Here is a 21,576-nt window from a genome sequence, read left to right on the forward strand (position 1 = left end):
TCAGTTTGCCTCCTGTTCCGAACTCCTCCTACTCCTCATCCTGCCTTTAGGGTACAAAAAATTGTAATCGGGGCCTAGTCTGGGTTTGTACATGTGAGATACACCTTTTTATATCATATTTTCTATTCCGCTTTTCAATCTACACCCTTTTGGGGTAAAAAAAATTAAATTGCGGCATAGTCTGTATCGGTACGTGTGAGATACACCTTTCAAATTTTTTGGGCGCATCTTCCACAGCCGAGGATTGCAGGGCGCTTCAGTTTGCCTCCTGTTCCGAACTCCTCCTACTCCTCATCCTCATCCTGCCTTTAGGGTACAAAAAATTGTAATCGGGACCAAGTCTGGGTTTGTACATGTGAGATACACCTTTTTATATCATATTTTCTATTCCGCTATTCAATCTACACCCTTTTGGGGTAAAAAAAATTAAATTGCGGCATAATCTGTATCGGTACGTGTGAGATACACCTTTCAAATTTTTTGGACGCATCTTCCACCGCCGAGGATTGCAGGGTGCTTCAGTTTGCCTCCTGTTCCGAACTCCTCCAACTCCTCATCCTCATCCTGCCTTTAGGGTACAAAAAATTGTAATCGGGGCCTAGTCTGTGTTTGTACGTGTGAGATACACCGTTTTATAAATTTTTTTCTATTCCGCTATTCAATATACACCCTTTTGGGGTAAAAAAAATTAAATTGCGGCATAGTCTGTATCGGTACGTGTGAGATACACCTTTCAAATTTTTTGGGCGCATCTTCCACCGCCGAGGACTGCAGGGTGCTTCAGTTTGCCTCCTGTTCTGAACTCCTCCTACTCCTCTTCCTCATCCTCCCTTTAGGGTACAAAAAATTGTAATCGGGGCCTAGTCTGTGTTTGTACGTGTGAGATACACCGTTTTATACAATTTTTTCTATTCCGCTATTCAATACACACCCTTTTGGGGGTGAAAAAAATTAAATTGCGGCATAGTCTGTATCGGTACGTGTGAGATACACCTTTCAAATTTTTGGGGCGCATCTTCCACCGCCGAGGATTGCAGGGCGCTTCAGTTTGCCTCCTGTTCCGAACTCCTCCTACTCCTCTTCCTCATCCTGCCTTTAGGGTACAAAAAATTGTAATCGGGGCCTAGTCTGTGTTTGTACGTGTGAGATACACCGTTTTATAAATTTTTTTCTATTCCGCTATTCAATATACACCCTTTTGGGGTAAAAAAAATTAAATTGCGGCATAGTCTGTATCGGTACGTGTGAGATACACCTTTCAAATTTTTTGGGCGCATCTTCCACCGCCGAGGATTGCAGGGTGCTTCAGTTTGCCTCCTGTTCTGAACTCCTCTTACTCCTCTTCCTCATCCTCCCTTTAGGGTACAAAAAATTGTAATCGGGGCCTAGTCTGTGTTTGTACGTGTGAGATACACCGTTTTATACAATTTTTTCTATTCCGCTATTCAATATACACCCTTTTGGGGGTGAAAAAAATTAAATTACGGCATAGTCTGTATCGGTACGTGTGAGATACACCTTTTAAATTTGTTTGGCGCATCTCCTTCCACCGCCGAGGATTGCAGGGCGCTTCAGTTTGCCTCCTGTTCCGAACTCCTCCTACTCCTCTTCCTCATCCTGCCTTTAGGGTACAAAAAATTGTAAATCGGGGCCTAGTCTGTGTTTGTACGTGTGAGATAAACCGTTTTATACATTTTTTTTCTATTCCGCTATTAAATATACACCCTTTTGGGGTGAAAAAAATTATATTACGGCATAGTCTGTATCGGTACATGTGAGATACACCTTTTAAATTTGTTTGGCGCATCTCTTTCCACCGCCGAGGATTGCAGGGCGCTTCATGTTGCCTCCTGTTCCGAACTCCTACTCCTCTTCCTCATCCTCCCTTTGGGGTACAAAAAATTGTAATCGGGGCCTAGTCTGTGTTTGTACGTGTGAGATACACCGTTTTATAAAAATTTTTCTATTCCGCTATTCAATATACACCTTTTTGGGGAGAAAAAAATTAAATTGCGGCATAGTCTGTATCGGTACGTGTGAGATACACCTTTTAAATTTGTTTGGCGCATCTCCTTCCACCGCCGAGGATTGCAGGGCGCTTCAGTTTGCCTCCTGTTCCGAACTCCTCCTACTCCTCTTCCTCATCCTGCCTTTAGGGTACAAAAAATTGTAATTGGGGCCTAGTCTGTGTTTGTACGTGTGAGATACACAGTTTTATATCCTTTTTTCTATTCCGCTATTCAATATACACCCTTTTGGGGTGAAAAAAATTAAATTGCGGCATACTTTGCATATTTGACTGTGAGATACACCTGTTGTATTTGTATACTGTTTTTCTATTCCGCTATTCAATATACACCCTTTTGGTGTAAAAAAAATTAAATTGCGGCATAATTTGCATATTTGACTGTGAGATACACCCGTGCGATACTGTTGTTGTTTTGTTCCGCTATTTAATAAACACCTTTCTAGGGCAAGATCATAAATTACAGAAATATGAGGAGAACGTCAAATAGGGGCCGTGGCCTGGGTCGTGGTGCTGCTGGTAGAGCTCCTGTTGCAAGGAGAGGACGTGGTCGATCTGTGCCAGCTACACGCACAAGTGAAACACCTTCCTCAAGTGTGAGTAGGCGACAGAACCTGCAGCAGTATTTGGTAGGGCATCATGCGCCTCTACAAGTGTTGAGGCAAGAACAAGTAGAGGCGATAGTAGATTGGTTTGCTGCTGACAGTGCCTCCAGTTCCTTCACATTGTCTCCCACCCAGTCTACTGCAGAAAGGTCAGAGTTGGCACCTGCAGCCGATGTCCAACCGTCTTTCACCTCACCCCCTTGCAAATCAGGCAAGCAGTCTGAGCCCCAAGTCATGCAGCAGTCTCTTCTTCTTTTTGATGACTCTGTCAGCAGGGTTTCCCAGGGCCATCCACCTAGCCCTGCCCCAGAAGTGGAAGAGATTGAGTGCAGCAATGCCAAACCACTTATTTCTCAAGATGAGTACATGGAAGGACCATCGCAGCACGTCTCCGATGATGACGAAACGCAGGTGCCAACTGCTGCGGCACTCAGAATTGTGGAGACCGACAAGGAGGGCAGGGGTGAAGACTGGGTGGAAGATGATGTGGAGGACGATGAGGTCCTCGACCCCACATGGAATGAAGGTCATGCAAGTGACCTGAGTAGTTTGGAGGAAGAGCCGGTGGTCGCACAGAGCCACCAGCACAGCAGAAGAGGGAGCAGGGTGCAGAAGCGGAGCGGCCGTGCCCTAGACACTACGCCTGCTACTGCCCAACGCAGCAAGGGACCGAGCGCACCAAAGCCAGCTCAAAGGAGTTCTCTAGCGTGGAAGTTCTTCAGACAATGTGCTGATGACAGGACACGAGTGGTTTGCACCCTGTGCAATCAGAGCCTGAAGCGAGGCATAAACCTTCTCAACCTGAGCACAACCTGCGTGATCAGGCATCTAAGTGCAAAGCACGAGCTGCAGTGGAGTAGACACCTTCAAAACCAAGAAAGGTCTCTAGCTCCTCCTGCTTCCTCTTCTGCTGCAGTCTCGGCCTCTTCATCCACCTCTGTAGTGATACCGGAACCTGCCACCCTGCAAACAGACGATCTGTCACCAACACCACCACCTGGGTCACCAACCATCTCCACAATGTCCCGTGGAAGCATTCAGCTTTCCATCTCCCAAACACTTCAGAGGAAGAGGAAGTACCCCCCTACCCACCCGCGACCCTGAATGCCAGCATTTCAAAATTCTTGGCCTTTGAAATGCTGTCATTCCGTCTGGTGGAGACGCACAGTTTTAAAAGCCTTATGTCGGTGGCTGTCCCACAGTACATCGTGCCCAGCCGCCACTACTTTTCCAGGCAGGTCATCCCTTCCCTGCACAACCAAGTGGGGGAAAAAATCAGGTGTGCACTGCGCAACGCCATCTGTGGCAAGGTCCACCTAACTACCGATACGTGGACCAGTAAGCACGGTCAGGGGCGTTATATCTCCCTAATGGCACACTGGGTAAATGCAGTGGCGGATGGGCCTGAGGCGGATAGCAATTTGGCACATGTCCTTCCACCACCGAGGATTGCAGGGCGCTTCAGTTTGCCTCCTGTTCCTAACTCCTCCTACTCCGCTTCCTCATCCTCTACCGCCTCCTCATCCGGTCAGCGTAACACCTTCACCACCAACTTCAGCACAGCCAGGGGTAAACGACAGGCAGTTTTAAAACTTGCCTGTTTGGGGGAAAAACCACACACCGCGCATGAGTTGTGGAGGAGCATGAAACAGCAGACCGATGAGTGGTTGCTGCCAGCGAGCCTCAAGCCCGGCCTGGGGGTGTGCGATAACGGGCGAAATCATATAGCAGCTCTGGGCCTAGCCGGTTTGACGCACATCCCTTGCCTGGCGCATGTGCTGAATTTGGTGGTGCAGAGGTTCCTTAAAAATTACCCCGATATGTCAGAGCTGCTGCAGAAAGTGCGGGCCGTATGTGCGCACTTTCGGCATTCTCACCCTGCTGCTGCTCGCCTGTCAGCGCTGCAGCGTAACTTCGGCCTTCCCGCTCACCGCCTCATATGTGACGTGCCCACAAGTTGGAACTCCACCTTGCACATGCTGGAAAGACTGTGCGAGCAGCAGCAGGCCATAGTGGAGTTTCAGCTGCAGCACGCACGCGTGAGTCGCTCTGCGGAACAGCACCACTTCACCACCAATAACTGGGCCTCCATGCGAGACCTGTGTGCCTTGTTGTGCTGTTTTGAGTACTCCACCAACATGGCCAGTGCCGATGACGCCATTGTCAACTTAACTATCCCACTTCTATGCCTCCTTCAAAAAAGCATTCGGGCGATGATGGAAGAGGATGTGGCACAGGAGGAGGAGGAGGAGGAGGAAGAGGGATCATTTCCAAGGCTTTCAGGGCAGTCATTCACAAGTGGCTCCGAGGGTGGGTTCCTGCACCCACAAACGCCAGGTACACAATTGTCCAGCAGGGGCACAGTTCTGGAGGATGAGGAGGAGATGGAACCATGTTCACAGCAGGGTGGCACCCAGGCCAGCTCATGGCCATCACTGGTGCGTGGCTGGGGGGATACAGAGGACACAGGCGATACACCTCCCACAGAGGACAGCCTTTCGTTGCCTCTGGGCAGCCTGGCACACATGAGCGATTACATGCTGCAGTGTCTCCACAACGACCGCCGAGTTGCCCACATTCTAACTTGTGCTGATTACTGGGTGGCCACGCTGCTGGATCCCCGTTACAAGGACAACGTACCGTCCTTAATTCACTCACTGGAGCATGATCGCAAGATGCGCGAGTACAAGCGCAAGCTGGTAGACGCGATGCTGCTGGCATTCCCACCTGACAGCGGGGCCACAGTCGAAGCACAAGGCCAAGGCAGAGGAGGAGGAGGAGGAGGAGGAGGAGGAGGAGGAAGAGGTCGCCAACGCAACCGCCAACACCTCAGAAGGCAGGGTTAGCATGGCCGAAATGTGGAAAAGCTTTGTCAGCACGCCACAACAAACAGCAGCACCAGCAGCTCATATGGAACGCCTTAGCAGGAGGCAGCATTTCACCAACATGGTGGAGCAATATGTGTGCACACACCTACATGTAGTGAATGACGGGTCTGCCCCCTTCAACTTCTGGGTCTCCAAATTGGGCACATGGCCTGAGCTTGCCCTTTACGCCTTGGAGGTGCTGGCGTGCCCTGCAGCCAGTGTATTATCTGAACGTGTATTTAGCACGGCTGGGGGCGTTATCACAGACAAGCGTAGCTGCCTGTCCAGAGACAATGTGGACAAGCTCACGTTCATTAAAATGAACCAGGCATGGATCCCACAGGACTTTTCCGTACCTTGTGCAGAATAGAGATGGATACCGACCTTACCCAGCCATTGTTATATTTTTGATCTTTCTCACTCATTTGCAGCACTCTAGGCCTTTCCATTGGTTTTTTAGAGCCATTTTAGTGACTTCAATGGGGTTCGGTGTCCGGGTAAAGTTCGGAAAAAGTCCGGGTCACGGACCCGGACTTTTTTTTCAAGTTCAGCCGAACCCGCCGAACACGGACATCCAGGTGTCTGCTCAACTCTACTAATATCCAATGATATGATATTATCAATAATAAAAATTAATGATATTATCAATAATAAAAATTAATGATAAACAAGTGAAACATGAATTGGAGAACAAATCTCTCCACATAAAGCAAGATCGAAAACTAAACAGTTTATAACATGTGCTCAACAAAAGTGAACAAAAGGTGAGCAATAATAAAATTGGGTACAATGGTGAATTTCAGAAAATAAAGTCCATAAATAAATATGAAAAGTCCGTGTGAATCCAACATGCAAGTGATAAGCCTTTAAGGTGCAAAACTCAACACAATGAATAGGTGCAGCGAAGACCTCCACTGTGGATGAATGAGCCCCTTACCAGATAGGATAATACAAGGGCGTGTGTATTATCAGATCCAATGATGTAGTATAGCCCAGAGAAATTAGGAAAGCCCCAGATATTCCTCTCTAATCAGGAGAGAACAGGTCAGCCTCTTACCAGAAGATTCATGTGTCTGAGCAAGAAAAGTCCGCATGTATAAGATGTCCCCTAGGTTCTCCTGGGATCCTTGGGTCTATGGTGATCTGGTTGGTGTATATGATCTCCCCAGTATAAAATGAAAAAAAAAAAAAACGCCAATAGTGTAAAATCGTCACACAATTTATTAAAAATAAAGATATCACACAATCAGTAGACGTAATCGTGCGGAAAGCGGAAATGAATACCGGGGATATCAACTTGAGAGCCGTGGCCGCCTGCAGCGCGGTCCGCGGCGATGGCTCGTGACGTTGCGGCGCTCCACTCTGACGCGTTTCTTCCTATGACGGACGTCAACTGAGACAGGAGACGTCCGTCGCACCTGATATACACTATTCATTACTTACTCCTGACTGCTTTATACACTGTTGATCCAGAGCAGGCTCAAGATTTTTAAAGTGTGTTACCCTAAATGTTTTTTTTTTTCAAGTGTTTGTTCTTATATGTGTATTTTATAAGTCATAGTGTCTATCATTTTCATATACTTCCATCATATGTACATGGTCACTTTTCTTGCTTGTTCTACACTAACCACACAAAGCACAGAAGCTGATCTGTGTTGGTGTGGTCAGTTTTCATCCCTTGGCTGCCCATTCAGAGGTACAAGACACTGTGCAGACTATTGGGTAGTTTGTTCAGCCACAACACCCCCTGACCAGCCTCTTGTGCATGCCCCCTGCTCAAGCACAGGCTGCATCTTACCTCAGAGTGAACATATTCTGGAATATAGGCACTCTGTATCTGCACAGTGTCCTGTAACCCCACCCCGCCCACCATTATAAAGTAGAAAAGATGCGTGGTCACATGACAAAACTTTTAGGCCACTTTCTCATGGGGAAAGGTCCTGTGTAAAAGGTACACAAGGTCATCCCGCGGACATCTTGATTGGCCGCTGGATGCCGCCTGTGTGTTTATGTGCCCTGAATTAGCACTGGGAAAGAGCCAAAATTTGTAAGTGTATCTTTTAATCCTAAACAGGATTAAATATTTAAAAACAGAGAACACTAAGCTCTTTTTTCTTGCCTCATATATATATATATATATATATATATATATATATATATATATATATATATATATATAAATACATGGTCCCTCACATTGATGGCTGGACGTGTCTATAAGGGATGCCCATATGTGATAAGTAATAGGAAGTTGCAAATGACAGGAGATTTTACCCTTAATGCGGAAAGTGTACTTTGACCTCACTGGTAACGCAGGGGTCATATTTTTGAGGTGAGCAGCCAATGTATTATTTTTGGTGCAGACACGAAGAGCACTTTATGATTCGTTTTGCTACAAGAGTCTTCACTTTATGATCACAGTGCTGATATTTATTATATTTGACACAAGATTCTTCAATTTATCGCAGCAGTGATGCTATATGTGAAGTTTAATATGCGATTGATATTTGTGGACATTTATAAATGTATTGATTGTTTTTTAGGATTGTGCTGCACTATATATGTTTTTAAGAAGTGTGGTGAAATTATTTACAAGTGCACTTTGCACTTTATTACAACTTTACACTTACTTTATTACACTTTATTGCAACTTGCACTTTATTACACATTAGAAAAGAGATGCATGTGTATTTTTTAGATTTATACTTACCTAGGTGGATGCAGCACTGGGCTGCATCTGTCCCCTGGCGCCTCTACACTGAGAACTGAGCAATTGAACACTCCGGATCGCTCGGTTCTCACAGCTCCCCGAGTAGAGAGCTGCTGACTGTCAAGTCGCATCCTCATCTTATAGACCCCACATCTCTCCTCTAGCCAGGAAAGACTGAGATAAAAAAAAGATCTTTCTAGCTGAGTCCACGGCAGTATTTACAACTGCAAGGTCAGACCTAGTGAGGATTCTGGCTGTAGAATTTTAAAGATATTGTAGTTGATCAATAGTGGATATAGATACACTAGCGAGTAGAGCATTGCAGTAGTCAAGTCGGGAGAACACGAATGTATGGATCAGCTTTTCAGCTACAGTGTATGTTCCTCAAGTGGAAATAAAGACAACATTTTGTACATGTATCAAAGGTTAAACTAGCATCAAATATCACCCCTAGATATTCCAATTTAGACTGAAGCTCAAGTACAGCGCCATCTATAGATAGGCTAACAGAACTGGCCTTACATAATTGATGGGGGGTGCCAATAAGCATGATTTCAGTCTTGTTACAGTTTAATTGAAGGAAATTATGGGACATTCAAGTTTTTATATCATGAATACAGTTAGATAGGAGAGAAGCAGCCAAAGTAGAATTTGGTTTAGTGTGGATGTATATCTGAATGTTGTCAGCATAGAAGTAATAATTGAGCCCATGAGAGCTAAGCAGTTGGCCCGAGTGGAAATATGTAAATGCTAAAATGTAAGGGACCCAAGATTTAGCCCTGACGAACACCATTTTTTTTTTTTTATTTGTTTATTTTTATTTTGTTATTTTTTTTCTATTTTTATCTTTATAATTTTTATAAATAAAATATTTTGGAACAAACATATATATCTTTTAACATTGGTATGCAAATCAGTCTCTTCTAACATTTATATGCAAATCAGTCTCTCCACTTTTTAATTAAATATATATGATAACTTGTTCTTAATTTGACCATGAATTTATTAATGAATTGTATATGTTTTAATATATGAATTGTGAATAGGAAGTGAGGTGGTGTTCTAATCTTATTTTTTCATATAAAATATATTATACAAAATGTTCTATCCCGTTACTCAAATAGTTTTTTAAGACTTGTTTAAATAAATCTAAGGGATCGTGCCATTATTTCAACTTCCTGGTCATTTGCGGGGACACCCATTATTAACCACTTAAGCCCCAGCCCTATTTCAGACACTTTTTGTTTACAAGTTAAAATCAGTATTTTTTCCTAGAAAACTACTTAGAAGCCCCAAACATTATATATATTATTTTAGCAAAGACTCTGGAGAAGCAAATGGCGGTATTTGCGCAGCGGTCTTTAAAACGCCATTTTTTGGAAACATTTTGAAAAATCACATTTCACTGCATTTAAAAAATACTAAACAGTAAAGTTAGCCCATTTTTTTTGTATATTGTGAAAGATGATGTCACGCCAAGTAAATAGATACCCAGCATGTTACGGTTTAAAATTGCGTGCACCCGTGGAATGGCAACAAACTACGGTCAATAGAAAGCTCAATAGGCGACGATTTAAATTTTTTTAAACGGTTATCAGTTTACAGTTAGAGTGTAGCTCTTTTTTTTTAATTATTGCTCACGCTCTGGTGATCGCGGCAATACCTCACATGTGTGGTTTGAACAGCGATTTCATTCGCGGCTCGACTTCCGTATACGTTTTTTTTTGTGAGCGAGCTAACGGTGACGGTGGCGGCTAAAATTTTTATTTTTTTTTCCTATTTATTTTATTTTTTTTTAACTTTATTACAGGTTTTAAAAAAAAAAAAAATCTGATCACTTTTATTGCTGTCACAAGCAATGTAAACATCCCTTGTGACACCAATATGCAGTGATAGGTACTCTTTATGGAGGGATCGAGGGTCTAAAAGACCCTCGACCCCTCCACTACACTTCCATGTATGCAAAACGCTGAAAACGGTGTTTTTGCATACAGCCGTTTTTTTAAATTTGCCGCCTTTTGCAGCACAGTAACCTGGAAGTGACGTCATGGACGCCGCCTCCGGGTTACGTCATCGGAGACCCGATCGAGGCTGTTTCCGGCTGTGATCGGGACTCCATCGAGCTGGTAGACGTGCCACCTGGGTGCTCGGGTCTCCCGGTGGGAAGGGAGGCCCGTTACAAGTCACGGAAGGCGGCAGGAGGGGGGGGCGTCCCCTCCCGCTCACCCGGGTAACGATCGAGCAGCTCCCGAGCCGCATCGGTTGTTACCGACGGAAAGCCGACCGTTGGCACTAAACCACGGTTCCCGGGATGATGCTCTAGCTAGAGGCATCATCCCGGTATAACCCCGCAAAGTTACCCGACGTACCCCTACGTCACTTTGCGGTAAGTAGTTAATGCTATTAACAGGAAGTGTTGTTATCTCGGATGGCGCCCACCGCTCTCGCGATTGGCTGTAGTAATTGTCAGTACACTATAAATTGGTTCTGCCGAAAGCGGAAGTGATGTCTTTGATAACGCCCCTTGTAGGCGGGCGAAACGCGTCGACGCACTTCCTGGCAGATGGCAACCACCCGACCTCACTTCCTATACCCCGTGGAACCCACGCCGGCAGCGTTCCCAGAAGTAGACGCACACTACGCTGTTACGGTGGTTATCCCATGCTTTTATATTTTATACTTATGTGAGTAGTTTTAACCACTTGCCAACCGCTCACTGAGCTGGTACTGCGGCAAAGTGGCTCGTTATCGTCCAGGAACGTAGACCTATGTCGCTGGACAACGCCCCCTCTCGGCGGCGCGGGCTGTATTCAGACACAGCGGGAGTCGGGCCAGGGGAGGAGAGGCAGTGATCACCGCCGCTCTTCCCCGATTGTCGGGGATCGAGGGAGGAAATCCGCCCACTTGTGTAAACAAAGTGGGCGGATCTACTATGTGACAGACAGGGACGATTACAGGATTCAGCATAGCTGAACCTGCGATCTGTGTCTGTGTCACACAATCCCCTCCCCCCACACACGTCAGTAAGCATGAGGCATACATTTAACCCCTTGATCACCAATAAAGTTAACCCCTTCCCTGCCAGTGTCATTATTACAGTAACCGTGCATATTTATAGAATTTTATTATTTATAGGTACCCCCAAAAGTGTCAAAAATGTCCGTTAGGGGTCCGATCTGTCCACCGCAATGTCGCAGTCCCGCAAAAAAAAAAAATCGCAGATCGCCGCCATTACTAGTAAAACAAAAAAAATAAACAATAAAAATGACAAATCTTTTCCGTAGTTAGTAAACGCGATAACTTTTGCGCAAACCAATCAAAATACGCTTATTGTGATTTTTTTTACCAAAAATATGTAGCAGAAAACAAATTGGCATAAAATGTTAAAAAATTTTGATTTTTAAATTTTTTTGCGGAATGTTATATATCAGAATGTAAAAAATATTGTTTTTTTTTTTCAAAATTGTCGCTCTTTTTTTCAAAAATTAAAAATCACACAGGTGATGAAATTCCACCAAAGGAAAGCTCTATTTGTGGGGAAGAAAAGGACATAAATTTAATTTGGGTACATCGGCACATGACCGCGCAATTGTCCGTTAAAGTAACGCAGTGCCGAATCGCAAAATATAGCCTGGTCAGGAATGGGGTAAAATCTTCCGGTCTTAAAGCGGTTAAAAATACGCTCATTGAGGATTTTTTGTCAAAGACATCTAGCTTAATACATTTTGGCCTAAATATATGCCAAAAATTGAATATATTGGATATTTTTTAACTGTCAAAGTAGAAAATGTCAATTTTTTCGCAAAATTTTCATATCGCAAAAAATGAAAAGTGCAGAGGTGATAAAATACCCCCAAAAGGAAGCTCTGTTTGTGGGAAAAAAAAGGACGTAAATTTTGTTTGGGTACAGGGTTGCATGACTGCGCAATTGTCAGTTAAAGTCGCGCAGTGCCAAGTTGCAAAAAGTGGCCTGGGCGTAAAGCAGGAAAATCCTCCGGTGGTAAAGTGGTTAATCTTGATATTTTAATAAATTATCCTGCGGGCTTCACTATTTCTGGCTCATTCCCTTGCTTTTGAGTGCCTGACCGAGGGGGGGAACTGTATTTGAAGGCTGGAGGTTTGCTAACCGACCCACCTATCCCTAAGGGCTGTATTATGCTGGAAAACCACTGCTTATTTGAGGCTTGATTACCATATAAATTTGGTGAGTGGATCCCCAAAAGGGTCTTTTGAAGCACCTTCCCACTGTGTGGAGCACCTCAAGCACTTTATATTCAGCACTTTATTGAAATTTATATTTTGAGTGGACTATTTCGGACTGCACTTTATCCAGCACTTTTGCACTATTAACACTATAATTCATTTTTGATATCATTGCACCTTTATACGTATGAATTGTTTCTTACCACTAGTGCACTTTACTATATGTAATCATTGGATGGTTTTATTATTTATTTATTGAATATTCACATTCCTGGTAGTGCTGTTTTTATGACATTCTATTTTTCTTGGTTTTTACCTAAGTGAGCAGCAGCTGCAGGTAGCACTGGTTTTTTGTTTTGGTTTTAGCGCGGGTTTTAATTTAATATTTTTTTGCACACTTCTAGTTCCTTTGTGAACTGCACCCAGCAGCTATGGAAATTTTAAATTTCATGAATAATAGGAATCTGAATGCAGATGAGTTTTTTTCACAGTCCAATGTAGGTTATAACCTTAATCAGGATTTTAAACAGCTGAGAGGTTTTATAGACAAACAGATTAGGGCGTGGTGGGATGTCTTCACCCTGAACAAATATGTTAAAGCTGGTATGACCCCCAGATGTCTCAGATGGGATGTGGCCCGCAATGATGGCCTTGTGGATAAGGCACTGGAGGATGAGTGGTTCCTTTTTTTCAAACATACCGAAAAAAAGGTATTAGAACTACTCATATCCAGAAAAGAAAAGAAACTGAACATTTTAGAAGCCAATATCAATGCCATTAAGGCGAAGTTTGTGAATCTTGAGGACAATACTGAGTTTAAAGAAAAAATGAAACAACTCCAAGACTTTGCAGACAAAGTACATAGAGAAACACAGAAGAAAAAAATGAAGAAATTTATGAGGGACTCAAATGATTACAAAACGATTAAGGTTTATAAGTGGCAAGATGATATAAGAGCCCAGGAAGGAATTTCTAGGGCCTCTTCCATTTAAAGAGAGCATCCGTTTCCTGACGTTCCCACTTTCCAGACACCAAGAAATAATGGTCATTATGGAAATAATGGAAGAAGAAGAGAGGAGGATGAGTCTAAGTCTGTATCTCATGTAAGATTACAATCTGAAACACTGCAACATGAAGTTCCTATATATAACAGGTTTGAACCTCTGAGGAATGAGTCACCCCAACCGTATTACCCACAACCGCAAAACCATGGATATAACCAAAGGGGCCCACAAGGTGGACCACGGGGATATCATAATGGAGGCTTTAGAAGAGGTAGAGGACATTATCAGGGTCCCTACCAGAACAACTACTACAGGGAGGATTTTCAGAGGAGAGGATCTGGCAGACCCCCCTGGAGAGGAAGGGGGGGGACGCAACCCCAGAGGAAGAGGAACCAACAATTATTACCAACCAGATTGGAGAGAGGATTGGAGACCATGGTATTCCATGGGACCTCCTCAGGTACAGGAGAGAGAAGCAGAAAGAGAAGGACCAGCGGATGCAGAGAAGGGAAGAGGAAAAAGAAAGAGAGAAACCTAACTGAAGGAATTTTTAACCTGAGCGATACCACCTTTTCGGAAGATGAACTTAGAGTATTGGCATTAGGTTCGCACCAGACAAAAATCTTAATAAATTCGACACTTTTATTGACCTTCAAAAACGTCAAAATTTATATTAAGAAGCATTTTGCTAAAGGTCAGATAAACGGGAAACCAGTATTGGATGAATATACACATACGCAACTTCGTAATAATTCAATTTTTAACCCTAAGCCCACCAACAACCAGTTTATAGATGTTTTTAAAACGTTAGTGGAGAATGATTTGGAGAAGTTGAAGGCCCATCCCTCTAGGAAGAAGCTAGATATAGAGAGAGGTCTCAAGCAGTTGGAAAAGAAGAAAAACATTGTCATCAGACAAGCGGATAAAGGGGGAGGGTTGGTTGTTTTAAATAAACAAGATTATTTAGAGGAACTTGATAGACTGGTCAATGATACTGACACCTATGAGGAATTAAAGGGCAATCCCAGTAATAAATATAAGGCCAAACTCACAAGATTAATCAAGAGAGCAGCTAAGGATGAGATTTTGAATAAAAAGGAGAGCAGCTAACTGGTACCGGATGCACTCAGGGTACCGGTCATCTACCAGTTACCAAAAATACATAAAAATAGAGACAAGCCCCCTGGAAGACAAATAATAAGTGGAGTGGATTCCTTGTTTTCCAGGGTGGGTGAATACTTGGACTGTTTTTTCCAACCTTTGGCACAACAGGGCAAGTCCTATTTGAGAGACAGTAAGCACCTTATGGGTATACTAAATGGGGCAGAGATAAAAGATGATGATGATCTATTAGTCAGTATAGATGTGAACTCACTCTATACGAATATCCAACAGATGCATGCCCTAGAAGCAGCAAAGTGCGCTCTTGATACCACGAAGATAAAATTGGAGCAAAAGGAGTTCTTACTACAAGATTTAGATTTGGCTATGAGCCACAATTCTTTCTGGCACAACAAGAGATTTTTCAGGCAAAAAAGAGGAGTGGCTATGGGGGCTAAGTATGCCCCGTCCATAGCCAATATTTTTATGCTCACAGGACTCCCTTGCCAGGTTTCTGACCTTTATTGGGGAAAATCGATACGTCATCTCATTTTCAGAAACAATAGGAACCAGATCTATCAATTTCTTAGATTTGGAGATATTCAAGTATGAAGGAAAGCTATTTACCCGTACTCACTTTAAGGATGTGGACAGGAATGGATACATCCCGACGGGAAGCTGCCACCACCCTAAATGCCTGATCTCTGTTCCTAAGAGCCAGATGCTGAGGGTGAGGAGGAATTGTGATCTGGATGACGATTACAACCATCAAGCTGACATGCTGATTAAACGATTTAAAGAAAAAGGATATAATGCTAAAGAACTCCAAAATACCAAAGAAACTATAAGGAAAACGGACAGAAAAAGCCTGCTCAAAGAGAAAGAAACAAATACTAACACTACAAATGATGATGGCCTAGCCTTTATGACAGGGTTTACAAGACAGTATAAGCAATTGGAGCAAATAATAAGAAAACATTGGTAGTTGCTTTTAAAGGATGAGGTTTTAAATACTATTTTACCAGCTAGACCCAAGTTCATCTATACCAAACCCAAAACGTTAAGACTGAAATTGGCACATAATGTATTCAATCCCCCCGTTAAAACATGCACCTTTTTAGATCAGACTGGTTTTTACAGTTGTGGTAAATGTATGATGTGTAGAACCTCAAGAAACCTGAAAAGAAAAACAACTGATTTTAATTCTCATGTCTATGGAAAATAATATACCATTAATAAATTTATTACATGTGCATCCACGCACCTCATCTACTTACTGTCATGCCCTTGTGGACTCCAGTATGTGGGTAGGACCACCAGAGAATTAAGAATCAGATTACGAGAACACATTGCAAATATTAAGAAAGGGTTTCACTATCACAGCGTGTCCAATCATTTTAGATTGGTGCATGATTGTGATCCTAGTGGTCTAACATTTTGTGGCATAGATAAGGTGGAGGCCCATTGGAGGGGAGGGAACCTGAAGAGAGCAATCTCACAAAACGAGACTCAGTGGATACATTGTTTGGGGGCCCTCCAACCTAGGGGGCTTAACATTGAATTAGATTTAAATTGTTTTCTATCCAACTGGTAATTTTATATTTGTTTTTCATATACATTTTTTTATTTTATTTTTTCATTTCTTCATTTTTCATCATTTTTTCATATTTTTATTTTCATTTCTTTTTATTTTATTTTTTTATTTCTATTTGTTTATTTTTATTTTTTTATATTTTTATTTTTTATCTTTATAATTTTTATAATATTTTTTATAAATAAAATATTTTGTAACAAACATATATATCTTTTAACATTGGTATGCAAATCAGTCTCTTCTAACATTTATATGCAAATCAGTCTCTCCACTTTTTAATTAAATATATATAATAACTTGTTGTTAATTTGACCATGAATTTATTAATGAATTTTATATGTTTTAATATATGAATTGTGAATAGGAAGTGAGGTGGTGTTATAATCTTATTTTTTTATATAAAATATATTCTACAAAATTTTCTATCCCATTATTCAAATCATTTTTTAAGACTTGTTTAAATAAATCTACGGGATCACGCCATTATTTCAACTTCCTGGTCATTTGCAGGGACACCCGTTATTAATGCTATAAATAGGAAGTGTTGTTATCTCGGATGGCGCCCACCCCGCTCTCTCGATTGGCTGTACTAATTGTCAGTACACTATAAATTTGTTCTGCCGAAAGCGGAAGTGATGCCTTTGATAACGCCCCTTGTAGGCGGGCGAAGCGCGTCAACACACTTCCTGGCAGACGGCAACCACACAATGTCACTTCCTATACCCCGTGGAAAGCACAGCGGCAGCGTTCCCGGAAGTGGACGCACACTACGCTGTTACTGTGGTTATCCCATGCTTTTATATTTTCTACTTATAGGAGTAGTTTTAATCTTGATATTTTAATAAATTATCCTGCGAGCTTCACTATTTCTGGGTCATTCCCTTGCTTTTGAGTGCCTGACCGAGGGGGAACTGTATTTGAAGGATGGAGGCTTGCTGAACCATCTATCCCTAAGGGCTGTATTATGCTGGGAAACCACTGCTTATTTGAGGCTTGATTACCATATAAATTTGTTGAGTGGATCCCCAAAAGGGTCTTTTGAAGCACCTTCCCACCGTGTGGAGCACCTCAAGCACTTTATATTCAGCACTTTATTGAAATTTATATTTTGAATGGACTATTTCGGACTGCACTTTATCCAGCACTTTTGCACTATTAACACTATAATCAATTTTTGATATCATTGCACCTTTATATGTATGAATTGTTACATATCTTACCACTAGTGCACTTTACTATATGTAATCATTGGATGGTTTTATTGTTTATTTATTGAATATTCACATTCCTGGTAGCGCTGTTTTTATGACATTCTAACACCATACTTGACTGGACCAACTTAAGACTGGAATCCGCCAAGAAAAACAAGGTGACAGCGATCAGTTAGATAGGACTTAAAGGAGATGTACAGCCAAAGCTCGTTTGGCTAGACATCTCCTATGGATCACAGGAGTGTAGTTAATTTTGCATTCCTGTGACCCGTTTTCAGCAGAGAACGGTCTGAAGTCCGCACTCTTCTGACGTCACAGATGTCGGTCTAGGTACCGTGTCATCTTAACCATGGAAACGGGATCTGTCAGGTGCCTGGACAGACACCCAGCTCAGCCTCTAAGCGAGCGGTTAAGAGCCTAAGCCGGACACTCCCTGCCCCTCCACAGCTCAGCGCCCAAATGAGCGAGGAGGAGGCAGAGTGGAGAGCTGATGACTTACAGCAGCTCTCTGCTCAGGGAGCTGTCAGAACTGAGTGATCAGCTGTGTGTTCGAATGCTTGATTCTCAGTGCAGAGGCACCGGGGGACTGATGCTGCATCCACCTAGGAATGTATAAATGGGCAATAACACCAAATATTTCTCCTTTAATCCATAAAAGATTGTGCTCTACAATATCAAAGGCAGAACTGAGATCCATTAGTATAAGAATAGTTTGTGAGCCAGAATCAGAAGCTAACAGAAGGTCGTTAGTGACTTTAACCAAGGCAGGTTCTGTGCTGTGCAACTGGTGAAAACCAAATTGGAGGGATTCAAATAGGTTAGAGTCAGGTGGTTAAGTAGCTGAGATATCACAAACCACTCACGGATCTTGGCAAGGAAGGTTAAATTCGATGTTGGGCAAAAGTTGTTTAAGTTGGCCAGAGCCACGCTGTTTTTTTTTTTTTTTTTGGTACTGTGGTAATAGCGGCAGTTTTGAGTATGGTTGGTACAAAACCAGTGATAAGGGAGCAATTTATTTTATTAAGAATAATGGGGCATAGAGAACTAAAGCAAGATTTAAATAAGTGGGTGGGAATAGGATTCAGTATGCAGGTGGAGGATTTCATATTAGAGATCAATTTAATCAGGGATGCAGAATCAAGTAGAGAAAAGTGGGAGAGAGAAGAACCAGTAAAACTGGGAAGTGATGTGGAAGAAACATGTGCTGTGGTGCGAATGTGATGCCTTACTTTGTAAATTTTTGAGGAGAAAATGTGTTACAAAGCTGTGTTGAAGCTGGTAATGGGGAGGGACTGCAAGGTTTTAATAATCTTTTAATGGTGCAATGGGTTTCTTTTGGCAGATAAATGTGTTCAGCCTAAAAAAAAAAAAATGTCTACAGAATGCAAAAAACAGAAGAAATCAGCATAATATCCTCATTAAAACCAGTTTATTTCTCTCTATACACTCAAGAAATGTTACAACCTGCCACGCATAAATATTTACATTCAAGTTTATAGTTTCTGTTTCCATTTAGGGCACCCCCTGAAACCATCATGTCTCCTCCTTGTGTCTTCTGTGCAATGACAATGTCCAGAACATAAAATACTAAAAATAAAGTATCAAAAATATAGATGATTTTAAATCTTTAAACAAATCTCACATGACTTACTACCCTTCACAGCCACAAGTATCATACAGGGCTGCCGAGCCCCACCGATGCTGCCCCTGCAGTTGGCTTTGTGAAATTAATCTTGTGTTGTTAATGATAATGAATCTCATTGACAGGCACCATCAGAGATGTCATGGATTAGGATTATTTTACTGTTTGCTGTATTACAGTTGTCTGTACTGTGGAAAACCGAATCTTTAACACATGGTGCCATCTGTCTGTAGCTGCTTTCTTCATACTCTGAACTGTGACCTGGGATCTCTGTTGGGTATCTATAAAATTAGTGCGATGGCAGCTCAGCTTTATGATAACAAATTACCGATAAGATTCTGAACACTGAAAGTCTGTTGAAGGGGTGCTGCATACAGGCCCACCTCCGCCATCACATGACCATAACTGACGGACACATGAAAGTGAGAAGGAAAACTCCCATTGGTTTCTGAAAGCAGAATTTTCCAACTATGCCATGCTAAGGATGAGGATTAACCAAACACACCCACAATGATTCATTTTTTTACATTTTTCTCATGTAGCTGTTATACCCAGAGAGGCTCTGTTTTTCACAAATTTGTGTTTTGAATTTTGTTTTTTTGAAATGGTGTCAAGGTTTATTTATGTGCTTTGTTTGGAAGTAAATAGTGCTTGGTTAAATTCCTAACCTAAATATTACTAGAATTCCATGGAATCAGCTATGTTACTCCTCCTTATTTCCTAGTTAAAATGGGTTGTCATAAAAAGCTATGTAGCAATGGTTGTACATTGAGGCTTGTGGGTGTTAAAATTACTAAAAGTTTGAAGACCTAAATTTCTTAATTACATTTTTTGTTTAAACATACCAAAGTGTTTAAGGGTACCCCCTACTTCAGGATTTGCAATTTAGGAAAATAACTTCTGGTTTGTAGCAAATGTTGTTTACAAATGAGCTACAGTAAACTAAGATTGAAAAGCTGGGAAGCAGTCTGGCGTGTGGTTTTCCATATCCAATAGAGTGCACTTTAAAGTCATAGTAAAGCCTTGTTTTTTTTTTGTTTTTTTTCCTTTAAAATGACAAACGTTATACTTGCCTGCTCTGTGCAGTAGTTTTGCACAGAGCAGGCCCGATCCTCCTCTTCTCAGGTCCCACGCCGCCACTTCTGGCTTCTGGCTCCTCCCTCCTGCCAAGTGCCCCCAGCACCTAAGCAGGGGTGCTCCCGACCCACAGTTGTGTGTCCATTTACACTCGGAATCCCAGCTCGGCCCTGCTCCCGCCATCTCCTGACTGGCTCACTGGCTGTGACTGACAACAGCGGGAGAAAGAAACCAAATCAGGAGTGTGCATCCTCGGAGTGGTAAGGCTCCCGTGGACATCACTGGGTCAAGGGGGGCATTATTAGGAGGGCTGCAACACACAGAAGGTTGTTTTACCTTTATGCAATAAATGCATGAAGGTAAAAAAACACTTACAACCTTAAAATTGGCCATACACACAACATTTTTTTTACAGGCTGCACGAAAAAAAAACCAAACAGCTTCCGCCACCTGTGCTCAACAGTGAACTTTGAAAATACTGGAAGAGTTCCTGCATCTGACTGAATGCAGGCGCTTTTCAGTGACAATTTTCTACATGGCTTCCTCGATTTTTCAATTTAAATAAGTCAGTTGGAAGGGTGTCGACAGGGCCACCCATGGAGTGAAATTTCAGAACCGGATGAAATTTGCTCCATGAATGGCCAGCTTTAGGCACAAATGACCTCCAACTGGGAGGCACTCCTTCTTTGAGAGCACTAGACAGTATCTGTCCAACATGACAGATTATCCATTTTCATCTAAACCCTACCCCCTGCTCCCCACTTGCCCTATAATTTTGCAAAGACAAGAGTGGAAGAATAAAACTTCCCCTCCCTCCCAACTGATTCTCTCTGGGATGAAGTGGAAATGGGAGTGGCCCTGACAGCCATCCAATGGTGCAAATCCTACTAACTATATGCCAGCATCTAGTGGGGCATTCCCAGAAAAGGAGAGACTGTGAGAGCAGTAAAGTGAGGGATAACTCCATATTGGTAGCCCTCGACTTGGAATGTGTTGGACAACCCAATGTTCATATAGATCCACATGGCAGATATGTTTTATCATAAAACAGTGTGCAGCATTAAAGTAGAACTCCAACCTAAAAAAAATTAGAACAGATTTTGCAAATACCTCCTGAAGTGTTTCCTAGTATGGGGTTTCCTGTCATGTTGCCTGTATGCAATCACTAATTTTTTTTTTTTTTTTCTGTCTCAGCTTTACATCCATCTGTGTAACAGTTTTGCAAACCCACTTCCTGTCTTGAGGCGAGTAATTTAGCCTTCCATCTGTAGTCCTTGAGACTACAAAGTTGATGTCAGACATTACCTATGCTGAAGCTGGATACGAATACATGGATTGCAATAACCATCGAATCCAGCCTAGTAACACCTACCTCCCGAGTCTATAAAACCTTAAGGAAATTATGAGCTGTGAGTTGGTAATCACATTACACATTACTCCCTTTTACTGCTCACGGAACCACCTACAGCTGCCCAGGGACTACACAAGTCCCAAAGAATCATGGGACACATAGTTTCAGTAAAAATCGGCAGCACA

This window comes from Pelophylax lessonae (assembly GCF_965119305.1).
Source record: "Pelophylax lessonae genome assembly, chromosome: 4".
NCBI lineage: Eukaryota > Metazoa > Chordata > Amphibia > Anura > Ranidae > Pelophylax > Pelophylax lessonae.